The sequence below is a fragment of the Aphelocoma coerulescens genome, unplaced genomic scaffold (genome assembly GCF_041296385.1).
Source record: "Aphelocoma coerulescens isolate FSJ_1873_10779 unplaced genomic scaffold, UR_Acoe_1.0 HiC_scaffold_193, whole genome shotgun sequence".
In the NCBI taxonomy this organism is placed as follows: domain Eukaryota; kingdom Metazoa; phylum Chordata; class Aves; order Passeriformes; family Corvidae; genus Aphelocoma; species Aphelocoma coerulescens.
Genome location: NW_027183541.1, coordinates 51543 through 65851, shown reverse-complemented (window position 1 = coordinate 65851; position 14309 = coordinate 51543). Strand labels below are relative to the sequence as shown.

General features: G+C 49.0%; 2 long non-coding RNA genes across 2 annotated transcripts; both read left to right on the top strand.

Moving 5' to 3' along the window:
- Positions 1-4739: 4739 nt before the first annotated feature.
- LOC138101132 (uncharacterized) lies at positions 4740-5902 on the top strand. Its single transcript, XR_011147018.1, has 3 exons — positions 4740-5169; positions 5725-5787; positions 5860-5902. It is a non-coding gene; the product is annotated as an uncharacterized lncRNA (long non-coding RNA).
- A 7516-nt stretch (positions 5903-13418) lies between these two features.
- On the top strand, positions 13419-13937 carry LOC138101099 (uncharacterized). The gene is made up of 3 exons (XR_011147010.1): positions 13419-13530; positions 13612-13696; positions 13778-13937. It is a non-coding gene; the product is annotated as an uncharacterized lncRNA (long non-coding RNA).
- The last annotated feature ends 372 nt before the right edge of the window (positions 13938-14309 follow it).

Sequence of the window (14309 nt, the reverse complement as noted above, 5' to 3'; positions counted from 1 at the left end):
GCTGATGAAGGTATCCCAAGTGTCCCTCCAGGAACAACAGTTGGAGCATCCTAGCAGGAGCTAGGGAGCAGCCAGATGCACCTGGGCACCCGAGCATGCCGGGCACCACAGGAAAACTTTCCACTTTCCCCTTTTATCTTGTCAGTCCCTCCCCAGAGGCCCCAGAAAAGAGAGGTATTATTAGGAGAAAAGGGGCTTAAATTGAGGGAAAACACTTCCTTTTCCATAATTGTCTCTATCAAAATTGAGGGGGAATCCCATTCCCCTGCAATTTTAATAGTATCATTTGAAGGAAACCCCACCCCTTCTATGCTGTTAGGGGTATCAATTGACAGCAAATCCCCATTTCCCATTATTTTCTAGTTTAAATGGAAAGGGAAAACCTTGACTGTGCTATTTTATGGGTTTGAGTTAAGGGTAACTCCTGCATTTTCATCATCCAAATGTGTAAATGGAGGGGGAAGCCCAGTTGTCCCCCCTTTTTAAGGGTTTGAGCTGAGGGAAAAATTACTCTTTCTGTATCATTTGCGAGATTTAAAGTGAGGAAACCCCCTCTTTTCCAAATATTTTAGGGGATTAAATTAAAGGGGAGAAGCCATTTATTTGCCATCATATTAGCTTAAGTGGAAGTAAACACCCCATCTCCTCATTTTAGGGGTTCAGTTAAAGGAAGTGCTCCCTTTTTCAGCATTTTAAGTGTTTAAATCTGCATTTCAAGGCACTTCTACCCATGCCCCGGTACCAAATATCTCCTATGGGAGTAAGCCCAGCACATATGTAACCCTAACAGCACCCAGGAGTCTATTAGTTTTGTTATTTTTATTTATAATGTATCTAGCCCTAATTAGAGGTCCCAATGAGAGCTTCACCATTCATATAATTACTACTCTTTTCCACCCTACTTAGTCACATGTGAAGTACTACTTACTAATCACTAAGGAACAGCTGTGCAAATTAACAGCTAGTTATCCCACTTAGCTATCTACACTGCCAAAATACAAAGTCTTATTTCTTACCTGGTCTCTGCCCTTTTACTTGATGTAGCTGTAGTAAAAAAGACGGTATCATCAATTCCCTGAAGAGCTTTTTTTCTCTCTCCAGCCCTTTACTCACTTTGAATTTAAATCAGAGGAGCCAAGCAGCTATAGCTCCTTTGACAGCTTTTATACATTGTAGTAATTACCTCCTCCCTTTTCTGGGGCATGATGGGAATGAGAGGCGGACCCAGCCAGGGGTATATTAACCCCAGCCTTTGCCAAAGGGCTTCATTTCCTCCCTGGGATTGACTGGGATGGGAGGTGTCTTCTCATTTCAATGAAGGGGGCCTTTCAGCTTATATCAGTTTTTTTTCCCCTCAGTAGATGCTTTTGGCCTCTAAAGTAACAGAGGTTTTGAAGACATTGGGAAGAAGATGGTGTTGAACACAGGGAGTATTTAGGCTTGTAATTTTGGCCTGAGTGTTCAGGGGTGGTAAGGTGCTTTTCTAATTTCAGGGTTTTTTCTTGTTTTTTTTTTTTTTTTCTTTAGGAGCATTGTAACTTCCAGGTTGTATTGAGTATGAAGCTTCAAATTTTTTTAGTGCATTCATTGCATCATAAAAGGGACCTTGCTCATATCAAAGATGATACCCAAAATTGTGGCTTCCAATAGGTAAGTTATGGATTGCAGCTGGGAGAGTGTGAGCAGGGTAGCTGGTTTAGGAAGTGCCAGAAGGGGTTTTGAAGGCCATAGGGTGGGAAAAGGTATCTATTTAGGGCTACCTAAGGCTTTTTCCCAAGCACAGCAGATGCATTTATACATCTTAAAGCACACAAATGCATCCACCGTACTCGCAGAAATACCATATAACTTTGCCCCTCGCTGTCTTACGTGTCTATTGAAATAATGGCCACAGCTTTTGATTCTGGGTGAAGCCAGAGACCCGAGGACCTGGATGTGCTTAGGAGGTGGTGAGTAGCCAAATTGTGGGCATTTGGCCTATATGCCACTAGATTTGTGCATTGATGTTGTGTTTTTTTTTTTTTATTGTAGGTGACTTTGAGGCTAACCTGGCTATTATGGGGCCTTCCGAGACAACTGAGGAGGACTCATTTCACATCCAATGTGGATTCATATTGCCGGTCATCCGAAAGATAAGTCAGGGGCTATGACCTGGAGATGGGATGGCAGCAGGGTAGTGAGTTGGAAATTCCTGGGAAAAACTTAATAATTAGTGTAGGGGTAAGGGATGCTCTCTAAGGGGCCTCTTAGGACAGCTAAAGGGAGAGGCTCCACGTTTGATTGCAACTGTAGGGTATGCAGTGCAGAGCAGTTCCAGTCTGTGTTGTGTTGTCTGGTGTGTTGTGTTGTCTAGCATGTCTTCAGGATCCCTTGGATCAGATATGTCTGCCTTTTATCCTTGAGGACCTTATGGCAAGTGTCAGCCATCATCTCTAGGTTCTCAAACATTTGTACTTCTCGGCATGTCACCGATATCATTTGTTCTCTTACCGGCTCAGCCATGTCTCGGAATCGCATCTCAGAAGTGTTGAGTCAGATGTCTTTTGAGGCCTCATTCCTGGCTGTATTGCCATACATCCTTTCCAGCCGTGAGTTGTAATGTCCTGGGGCTTATAACATTGTAAGGATACAGGGAGCATTCTGAACATAGCATTGTTTTGCAGCTGTCTTGATCATCGTGACTGACAGTTCTTATAATAGGTCACTCTATTACAGTCTTTTCTTCCGCTCCTTAGAGCCGCTTCTGCTACTGTCGCTATGCCATCGGTCATCTCTTTTGGCGTCATCTCGGTCCTCACCGTCATTCTTCTCTCAGAGAGCTTTTTTTATCATCCTTGCGTCCCACTGTTTGTAGCATAATGTGTTGTTTGAGTTTGTGTTTAGCCTGGAACTGCTCTGCCCTGTGGAATAGACTGGGGGGTAGGTGGAATAGAAAGAAGGCTTTACGGGTAACCTTTACCTTTGCATAACCACCTGAGCCACACCTCAGACGGAGCAACCACGGCCGGTCGGTGCGGGGTTCGGCGGGAGTGGTATGGTGGCATCTTGCAGTTTTCTAGTCCCAAGTTATCATGCAGCCCTTTAACTTTTGTCATCACTTCCTTTCAGATGCAGATGCGTTAAATCGGTGGCAGAGTGCCCCATACCGGGTGAGAGGGCTTGCACAGGAAGGTCAGTCGCCATTTGTCTTTGCAGGGCAAGTGTAAATGGTGACTGTGTTCCAGCATTGTTCTTTGTCTTTATTTTTAGGAGGGAAAGCTAGATCTCAGCAGTCAAGGTTAAGTGAGCAAGGTAAGCAGTGACCGGTGGAAAGAAAAAGTTGTTATTCCTTGGGTGGCAAGTTCTGGTACAGCTCTAAGCATCCACTGTCATTTGTGTGTTTTAGGGGGTCCACTTGTATTATGCTGAATCCCTCACGGACTGGCTGATGTACCCGGCTTGCTGCCTTCATGAGCCCTCCCAAAGCATTATGGGACTCTGCAATGAAGCCTTTACCTTTTCCATTCAAAGATACCGTCCGGGCAGACTTTGGCAACGGCCGAGAAGTTGGGGCGAGTTGGGGAGGGAGGGGGGAGGAGCAAGGGTCTGCTCAAGTCTCAGCAATGCTGCATCACCTTGTCTCCTCTTAACCCAGGTATACCCTACGATGACGGTGCCATCCTTGGAGCGCGGCCAAAGTGTGTGGCCCCAGGACCCCGAGCTTCTTAGGAGATGGTGAGTAGTGGAATTGCTGGGTTTTGGCTAACATGCCACTAAGTTGAAGCCTTGATATTTGGTTTTCTTTATTGTAGCTGACTAAGAGACAACAGGCTGGCAATGGTAGGAGCTTCCTGGATGGCAAGGCGGCCCTCTTTTGCACCCAAAGAGGATTCACATCCCTGGATGTCTGAGAGATAAGTCAATGGGATGAAAGCGGGGTGTTGGGTAGGGGGTTGCTGGGAGCGATTTTTAAGTCAGCTTTGGAGACGGGGCTACCCACAAAGGGGCCCCTTAGGCCACATAAAGGGAAAGTCTCACTTTTGATCACAGTGCCGAGGTGTGTAGGGCAGAGCAGTCCCAGTGCATGTTGTGTCACTTCTCTATTGTGTGTTCTGTGTCTTTTGGGCATCTTGTGTTTCATGTCTTTTGCTTTAGCTCTTTGATGTGCTTGCGGTCATTCTTGCTGAGAGTTTTCTCTTCTCGTTGTGTCCCCTCCTTTGTCACCTGCTGCATGCAAATCCTGCATGGGATTTGGCCCGGAGCTGCTCTGCCCTACTGCACAGTCTGGCCTATCGGTGTAATAGGGCAAGGCTTGGAGACTTGGAATTTGTTTCGTAGGGTGTAGTTTGGCCTCTAGATGATATTCCTAGATTGACACAGGATGCCTGGAGCTGTTAAGTTCTCACGCAGCACTTTGACTTTTTTCATCACTTTCTTTCAGATGCAGTTGGGTTAAATCTGGGGCAGAGTGCCCCACACCGGGTGAGGGGGTTCCCGCAGGAAGGTCAGTCACCATTTGTGTTTGCAAGGCAAGTGTGAATGGTGACTGTGTTCCAGCATTGTTCTTTGTCTTTATTTTTAGGAGGGAAAGCTAGATCTCAGCAGTCAAGATCAAGTGGGCGAGGTAAGCAGTGACTGGTAGACAGAATGACTTGTTATTGCTTGGATATCAATTTCTGGTGCATCCATTGTTATTTGTGTGCTTTAGGGGGTCTACTTGTATTATGCTCAACCTCCTCGCCAACCGGCCGACAGACCCAGTTTGCTGCCCTCGTGAATCCTCCGGAAGCATTACAGGACTCTGCAATGAAGTCTTTACATTTTCCATTCGAAGCTACCATCCTGTTGCCTTTGGCAACGGCAGAGGAGTTGCAGCAAGTTGGGGATGGAGGGAGGAGGATTGAGGGTCCGCTGAAGTTTCAGCCATGCCACATTACCTTGTCTCCTCTTAACCCCAGTATACCCCGCAACGATGGCGTCAGCCTCGGAGTGTGGCTGAAGTGTGCGGCCCGAGAACCCCGGCCTACGTAGGAGATCGTGAGTGGCAGAATTGTTGGGTTCTGGCCGAGGTGCCACTAACTTTGTGCACTGTTGTTTGGTTTGGTTTTGTTTATTGTAGCTGACTGAGAGAACAGCCCGGTGATGGCAGGAGCTTCCTGGACGGTGAGGCCGCCTTCTTTTATGCCTGAGGTAGATTTGCATCCCTGGATGTCCAAGAGATAAGTTGAGGGGGTGAAAGCAGAGTGTCAGGTCAGGGCTTGCCGGGAGGGAACATTGAGCCAGCTTCAGAGATGGGGATGTCTAAGAAGGGGCCCCTTAGGCCCCATAAAGGGAAAGTCTCACTTTTGATTAAAACACTTATGTGTGCAGAGCAGTCCTGGTGCATGTCATGTCACTCGTCTGTTGTGCGTTCTGTCTCGTTTGGGCATCTTGTGTCTCATGTATTTAGTCTTAGCCCTTCAATGTGTTTGCAGTCATTCTTCTTGCCGAGAGTTTTCTCTCCTTGTTGTGTCCCCTTGTTTGTCATCTCCTGTGTCACGGGTGCCTGCATGGGTTTGGCCCAGAACTGCTGTGCCCTGCTGCATAGCCTGGCCTATAGGTGTAATAGGACAAGGCCCTGGGACTTGAGATTTGTTATGTAGGGTGTAGTTTGACCTCAAGATGTTATTCCTAGATTGACACAGGATGGCTGGAGCTGTTAAGTTATCGTGCAGCCCTTTGACTTTTGTCATCTCTTTCTTTCAGATGCAGATGGGTTAAATCCATGGCAGAGCGCCGCATACCGGTTGAGGGGGTTCCCACAGGAAGGTCAGTCACTGTTTGTGTTTGCAGGGCAAGTGTAAATGGTGGCAATGTTCCAGCATTGTTCTTTGTTTTTAGGAGGCAAAGCCAGATAGCAGCAGTCAAAGTGAAGTGAGCGAGGTAAGCAGTGACCGGTGGAAAGAAAAAGTTGTTATTCCTTGGGTGCCAAGTTCTGGTACACCTCTAAGCATCCGCAATCATTTCTGTGTTTTAGGGGGTCCACTTGTATTATGCTGAAGCACCTCCATGACTGGCCAACAGACCCGGTCTGCCACCCTTGTGAGCCCTCCAGAAGTGTTACGGGACTCTGCGACGGAGCCTTTACCTTTTCCATTCAAAGCTGCTGTCCGGGCACCCTTTAGCAATGGCTGGGTAGTTGTGGTGAGTCAGGGAGGGAGGAAGAGTGAGGGTCTGCTCAAATTTCAGCAATGCTGCATCACCTTGTCTCCTCTTAACCCAGGAATATGTGGCGACGATGGCGTCGGCCTTGGAGCATGGCCAAAGCGTGCGGCCTGAGAACCCTGGCCTTCTTAGGGGATGGTGAGCGGCGGAATTGTTGGGTTCTGGCCGAGGTGTCACTAAGTTCGTGCACTGATGTTTGGTTTGGTTTTCTTTATTGTAGCTGACTGAGAGAACAGCCTGGCGATGGCAGGAGCTTCCTGGATGGCGAGGTGGCCTTTTTGTGTGCCCGAGGAGGATTTGCATCCCTGCACATCTGAGAGATAAGTCGAGGGGATGAAAGCGGAGTGTCGGGTTGGGGCTCACTGGGAGGGAATATTGAGTCTGCTTCAGAGATGGGGATGTCTAAGAAGGGGCCCCTTAGGCCCCATGAAAGGAAAGTCTCACTTTTGATCACAAGGTTGAGGTGCGCCAGGCAGAGCAGACCCAGTGCATGTCATGTCACTTGTCTATTGTGCGCCCTGTCTCTTTTGGGCATCTCATGTCTTCTGTCTTAGTTCTTCAATGTGCTTGCAGTCATTCTTCTCACTGAGAGTTTTCTCTCCTCATCCCTTCACCTCGTTTGTGATCTGCTGTGTCACAGGTGCCTGCATGGGTTTGGTCTGGAGCTGCTCTGCCCGGCTGCACAGTCTGGCATATAGTTGTAATAGGACAGGGCCCTGGGACTTGAGATTTGTGATGTAGGGTGTAGTTTGGCCTCTAGATGTTATTCCTAGATTGACACAGGATGGCTGGAGGTGCGAAGTTCTCATGCAGCACTTTAACTTTTGTCATCACTTTTTCAGATGCAGACGGGTTAAATCTGTGGCAGAGCGTCCCCCACCGGTTGAAGGGGATTCCCGCAAGAAGGTGAGTCACTGTTTGTGTTTGCAGGGCAAGTGTAAATGGTGGCAATGTTCCAGCATTGTTCTTTGTCTTTATTTTTAGGAGGTAAAGCTGGGTAGCAGCAGTCAAGGTAAAGTGAGCGAGGTAAGCGGTGACTGGTGGAAAGAAAAAGTTGTTATTCCTTGAGTGTCAAGTTCTGGTACAGCTCCAAGCATCCATTGTCATTTGTGTGTTTAAGGTGGTCTGCTTGTGTTCTCTGAACCTCCATGACTGGCAGACCCGGCTCGCCACCCTTGTGAGCCCTCTGAAAGTATTATGGGACTCTTTGACCAAGCCTTCACCTTTTCCATTTGAAGGGTCTTTCTGAGCAGCCTTTAGCAATGGCTGGGGAGCTGCAGCATGTTGGGGAGGGAGGAGGAACGAGGGTCTGCTTGAGTCTCAGCAATGCCATATCACCTTGTCTCCTCCTAATCCAGGTAAACCCTGCAATGCCAGTGTCAGCCTTGGACCATGGCCAAAGCGTGTGGCCCAAGGACCCTGGCCCTATTAGGAGACGGTGAGTAGCAGAATTGTCGGGTTTTGGCTGAGGTGCCACTAAGCTAATGTACTGATGTTGGGTTTGGTTTTTTTTTTGTAGCTGACTGAGAGAGAACAGCCCAGTGACGGCAGGAGCTTCCTGGATGGCAAGGCGGCCTTCTTTTGCGCCCAAGGCAGATTCACATCCCCAGGCGTCTGAGAGATAAGTCGAGGCTTGTGACTCACAGAGGGGGTGACATCAGGTTGTTGAGTTGGGACTCACCAGGAGGTATTTTTGAGTCAGATTTGGAGGTGGGGATACCCAAGAAGGGGCCCCTTAGGACCTATAAAGCAAAAGTTTTGCTTTTGAGAGCTGAGATGTGCTGGGCAGAGCAGGCCTGGTACATGTCACGTGTCTATTGTGCGTTCTCTGTCTTTTGTGCATCTTGTGTGTCAGGTCTTTTGCCTTAGCCCTTTGAGATGCTTATTGCAAACTCTGGGCATTATTCTTAGCATCTCTGTTCTTGGTGTTCCTCAGTGTGGTGCCGATACCATTGATCCTTTGACTCGTGAGCTTGGAGCTGCATCAGAATCACATCTCTTTAGCAATGTTGAGTCAGGTGTCTTTTCAGGTCTTGTTCTGAGCTGCATTGACGGCTGTGCACCACAACAATCCACTAAAGGGGATGAGGACTTGTGAAAATGAGAAGATAGCTAGAGGATTCCACCCGTACAACTCAGGCATCCATTTTTGCGGTTCTTGGATAAAGCCTTTGTGTTAGCATCCTCTTCTGCCGGGGTTCTTGGAGCCCTGTCGGCTCACTGTCGGTCTCACCTAAGTTGTCTCATTCCTCATTCTCTTGGTCCTTGTGATCATCTAGCCCAGAGTTTTCCCTCCTTGTTGTGTCCCCTTGTTTGTCATCTCCTGTGTCACGGGTGCCTGAGTGGGTTTGGCCCAGAGCTGCTCTGCCCTGATACATACTCTGGTGTATGGGTGTAATAGAACAAGGCCTGTGGACTTGAAATTTGTGATGTAGGGTGTAGTTTGGCCTCAAGATGGTATTCTGAGATTGACAACAGATGGCTGGAGCTGTTAAGTTCTCATGCAGCACTTCGAATTTTGTCCTCAGTTTCTTTCCGATGCAGAGGGATTAAGTCTGTGGCTGAGGGCCCCCGTACCAGTTAAGGGGGTTCCTGCAGGAAGGTCAGTCACTGTTTGTCTTTGCAGAGCAAGTGTAAATGGTGGCTGTGTTACAGCATTGTTCTTTGTCTTTGTTCTTAGGAGGTAAAGCCAGATCTCAGCAGTCAAAGTCAAGTTAGTAAGGTAAGTGGTGACCGGTGTACTGAACCGGTTGTTACTGTTTCGATGCCAAGTTCTGTCACTCTAAGCTTTAAGCATCCATTGTCATTTGTGTGCTTTAGGCAGTCCCCTTGTATTATGCTGAAACTCCTTGCCAGCTGGCTGATGGACCTGGCTCGCTGCTGTCGTTAGCCCTTTGAAAGTATTATGGGACTCTGCGACAAAGCCTTTACCTTTTCCATTTGAACGTGCCGTCCAGGTTGCCTTCGGCAACGGCCGAGTAGTTGCAGTGAGTTGCGGAGGGAGGGAAGAGTGAGGGCCCCCTCAAGTTTTGGCAGTGCCGCATCAACTCGTCTCCTCTTAACCCAGGTATACCCTGTGACGATGATGATGGTGTTGGCCTCAGAGCGTGGCCAAAGCGTGCGGCCTGAGGATCCCAGCCTTTTTAGGAGACAGTGAGTGGCAGAATTGACAGGTTTTGGCTGAGGTGCCGCTAAGTTCATGCACTGATGTTTGTCTGGTTTTCTTTATTGTAGCTGACTAAGAGAGAACCAGCCTGGTGAAGGCACGAGCTTCCTGCATGGTGATGCAGCCTTCTTTTGCACCCGAGGCAGATTGACATCCCCAGACATCCAAGAGATAAGTCGAGACCTGTGACCCACAGTAGGGGTGAAAGCGGGGTGTTGAGTTGGGACTCACCAGGAGGTATTTTTGAGTCAGATTTGGAGGTGGGGATACCCAAGAAGGGACCCCTTAGGACCTATAAAGCAAAAGTTTTGCTTTTGATCACAGTGCCGAGGTGCGCAGGGCAGAGCAGTCCCGGTATGTGTCACTTGTCTATTGTGCGTTCTCTGTCCTTTGTGCATCTTGTGTGTCAGGTCTTTTGCCTTAGCCCTTTGAGATGCTTATTGCAAACTCTGGCCATTATTCTTAGCATCTCTGTTCTTGGTGTTCCTCAGTGTGGTGCTGATACCATTGATCCTTTGACTCGTGAGCTTGGAGGTGCATCAGGATCACGTCTCTCTTCAGCGACGTTGAGTCGGGTGTCTTTTCAGGTCTTGTTCTGAGCTGCATTGTCAGCTGTGCACTGCAATGATCCATTATAGAGGATGAGGACTTTTAAGAATGTGAAGATAGCTAGAGCGTTCCACCCGTCCAATTCTTGGGCATCCATCTTTGCGGTTCTTGGAATAAGTCCTTCTCTTATCATCCTCTTCATCCAGGGTTCTTGCAGCCTTGTTGGCTCACCGTCGGTCTCGCCGTGGTCATCTCATTCCTCATTTGCTCGGTCCTTGTGATCATCTAGCCCAGAGTTTTCCCTCCTTGTTGTGTCCCCTTGTTTGTCATCTTCTGTGTCCCGGGTGCCTGCATGGGTTTGGCCCAGAGCTGCTCTGCCTTGTTGCATATACTCTGGCATATAGGTGTAATAAAACAAGGCCCAAGGCCTTTAAATCTGTAATGTAGGGTGTAGTTTGGCCTCTAGATGATATTCTGAGATTGACACAAGATGGCTGGAGCTGTGAAGTTCTCATGCAGCCCTTTGACTTTTGTCATCACTTTCTTGCAGATGCAGACGGATTAAATCCATGGCAGAGCGCCCCATACCAGGTGAGGGGGTTCGCGCAGGAAGGTCGGACACCGTTTGTGTTTGCAGAGCAAGTGTAAGTGGTGGCTGTGTTACAGCATCGTTCTTTGTCTTTGTTCTTAGGAGGTAAAGCCAGATCTCAGCAGTCAAGGTCAAGTGTACGAGGTAAGAAGTCACTGGTGGAAAGAACCACTTGTTATTCCTTGGGTGCCAAGTTCTGGTACAGCTCTAAGCATCCATTGACATTTGTGTGTTTCAGGCGCTCCTCTTGTATTACACTGAACCCCTCACCGACTGGCCGACAGACCCGTCTTGCCGCCCTCTGCAAGTATGGGACTCTGTGACGAAGCCTTTACCTTTTCCATGTGAAGGTACCCATCCAGGTAGCTTTTGGCAACGGCCGAGGAGTTGCGGCAAGTCGGGGAGGGAGGAGGAGCAAAGGTCCACTCAAGTTTCAGCAATGCCGCATAACCGTGTCTCCACTCAACCCAGGTATACCCTGCGATGATGGCGCCAGCCTTGAAGTGTGGCCTGAGGATCCGGGCCCTCTTAGGAGTCGGTGAGTAGTGGAATTGTTGCGTTTTGGCTGATGTGCCACTAAGCCTGTGTACCGATGTTTGGTTTTCTTTATTGTAGCTGACTGAGACACAACAGCCTGGCAATGGCAGCAGCTTCTGGGATGGCGAGAGGTGGCCTTCTTTTGCGCCCCAGGAAGATTCACATCCCTAGATGTCCGAGAGATAAGTTGAGGGCTGCGACCCATGGAGGGAATGAAAGCGGGGTGTCGGGTGGGGGTTGCTGGGAGGGAGTTTTGAGTCAGCTTTGGAGATGGGAATACCCAAGAAGGGGCCCCTTAGCCCACATAATGGAAAAGTCTCACACTTGATCGCAATGCTGAGGTGCGCAGGGCAGAGCAATCAGAGTGCATGATGTGTCACTTGTTTATTGTGCATGCCGTGTCTTTTGGGCATCTTGTGTCACAGGTCTTTTGCCTTAGCCCTTTGATGTGCTTGCAGTCATGCTTTCTGTGGAATGTTCCCTCTCCTTGTTGCATCCCCTTGTTTGTGTCTTCTCCTGTGTCACGGGTGCCTGCATGGGTTTGGCCCGGAGCTGCTCTGCCCTGCTGCATACTCTGGCATATAGGTGTAATAGAACAAGGCCCAAGGCCTTTAAATCTGTAATGTAGGGTGTATCTTTGCCTCTAGATAATATGCCTAGATTGTCACAAGATGGTTGGAGTTGTGAAGTTCTCATGCAGCACTTTGACTTTTGTCATCACTTTCTTGCAGATGCAGACGGATTAAATCCATGGCAGAGCGCCCCATACCAGGTGAGGGGGTTCCTGCATTAAGGTCGGTCACAGTTTGTCTTTGCAGAGCAAGTGTAAATGGTTTCTGTGTTACAGCATTGTTCTTTGTCTTTGTTCTTAGGAGGTAAAGCCAGATGTCAGCAGTCAAGGTCAAGTGTACGAGGTAAGAAGTCACTGGTGGAAAGAACCACTTGTTATTCCTTGGGTGCCAAGTTCTGGTACAGCTCTAAGCATCCATTGTCATTTGTGTGTTTCAGGCGCTCCCCTTGTATTACGCTGAAACTCCTCACCAACCGGCTGATGGACCCGTCTTGCCGCCCTTGTGAGTCCTCTGCAAGTATCATGAGACTCTGCGACGAAGCCTTTACCTTTTCCATGTGAAGGTACCAGCCGGGTAGCCTTCGGCGACGGACAAGGAGTTGCGGCAAGTCAGGGAGGGAGGAGGAGCGAGCGTCCCCTCAAGTTTCAGCAATGCTGCATAACCGCATTTCCACTCAAGACAGGCATACCCTGCGATGATGGCGTCGGCCTCGGAGCGCGGCCAGAGTGTGCGGCCCGAGGACCTGGGCCCTCTTAGGAGTCGGTGAGTAGTGGAACTGTTGCGTTTTGGCTGACGTGCCACTAAGCTCGTGTACTGATGTTCGGTTGTCTTTATTGTAGCTGACTGAGAGACAACAGCCTGGCAATGGCAGCAGCTTCTGGGATGGCGAGAGGTGGCCTTCTTTTGCGCCCCAGGAAGATTCACATTCCCAGACGTCTGAGAGATAAGTTGAGGGGCTGCGACCCACGGAGGGAATGAAAGCGGGGCATTGGGTCAGGGCTCTCTGGGAGGGAGTTTTGAGTCATCTTTGGAGATGGGGATACCCAAGAAGGGGTGCCTTAGCCCACATAATGGAAAAGTCTCACACTTGATCGCAATGCTGAGGTGCACAGGGCAGAGCAACCTGAGTGCATGATGTGTCACTTGTCTATTGTGCATGCTGTGTCTTTTGGGCATCTTGTCACAGGTCTTTTGCCTCAGCCCTTTAATGTGCTTGCAGTCATGCTTTCTGCTGAGAGTTCTCTCTCCTCGTTGCATCCCCTTGTTTGTCATCTCCTGTGTCACGGGTGCCTGAGTGGGTTTGGCCCGGAGCTGCTCTGCCCTGATGCATACCCTGGCATATTGGTGTAATAGAACAAGGCCCAAGGCCTTTAAATCTGTAATGTAGGGTGTATTTTTGCCTCTAGATAATATGCCTAGATTGTCACAAGATGGCTGGAGCTGTGAAGTTCTCATGCAGCGCTTTGACTTTTGTCATCACTTTCTTGCAGATGCAGGCAGATTAAATCCGTGGCAGAGTGCCCCATACCAGGTGAGGGGGTTCCTGCATTAAGGTCCGTCACCTTTTGCGTTTGCAGAGCGAGTGTAAATGGTTTCTGTGTTACAGCATTGTTCTTTGTCTTTGTTCTTAGGAGGTAAAGCCAGATGTCAGCAGTCAAGGTCAAGTGAATGAGGTAAGAAGTCACTGGTGGAAAGAACCACTTGTTATGCCTTGGGTGCCAAGTTCTGGTACAGCTCTAAGCATCCATTGTCATTTGTGTGTTTTAGATGTTCTGCTTGTATTACATCAAAACCTCTCGCTGACCGGCCGACAGACCCAGCTTGCTGCCCTGGTGAGCCCTCCAGAAGCATTACGGGACTCCGCAACGAAGCCTTTACCTTCTCCATGTGAAGGCACCGTCTGGGAAGCCTTCGGCAGCGGCCAAGTAGTTGCAGTGAGTTGTGGAGGGAGGGAGGATTGAGGGCCCCCTCAAGTTTCGGCAGTGTCGCATCACCTTGTCTCCTCTTAACCCCAGTATACCCTGTGACAATGGCGATGGCATTGGCCTCGGAGCTTGGCCAAAGTGTGCAGCCCGAGGACCCCAGCCTTTTTAGGAGATGGTGAGTGGCAGAATTGACAGGTTTTGGCTGAGGTGCCGCTAAGTTCATGCACTGATGTCTGTTTCGTTTTGTTTATTGTAGTTCGCCAAGAGATAACCAGCCCGATGAAGGCATGAGCTTCCTGCATGGTGAGGTGGCCTTCTTTTGCACCCGAGGCAGATTGACATCCCCAGACATCCAAGCGATAAGTCGAGACCTGTGTCCCACAGAGGGAGTGAAAGCTGGGTGTTGAGTTGGGACTCACCGGGAGATATTTTTGAGTCAGATTTGGAGGTGGGGATACCCAAGAAGGGACCCCTTAGGCCCCAGAAAGCTTAAGTCTTGCTTTTGACTACAGTGCCGAGGTGCGCAGGGCAGAGCAGGCCTGGTACACGTCTCGTGTCTATTGTGTGTTCTCTGTCTTTTGTGCATCTTGTGTCACAGCCCTTTTGCCTTAGCCCTTTGAGATGCTTATTGCAAATGCTGGGCATTATTCTTAGCATCTCTGTTCTTGGTGTTCCTCAGTGCGTTGCCGATACCATTGATCCTTTGACTTGTGAGCTTGGAGGTGCATCAAAACCACGTCTCTCTTCAGTGTTGTTGAGTCGGGTGTCTTTTCAGGTCTTGTTCTGAG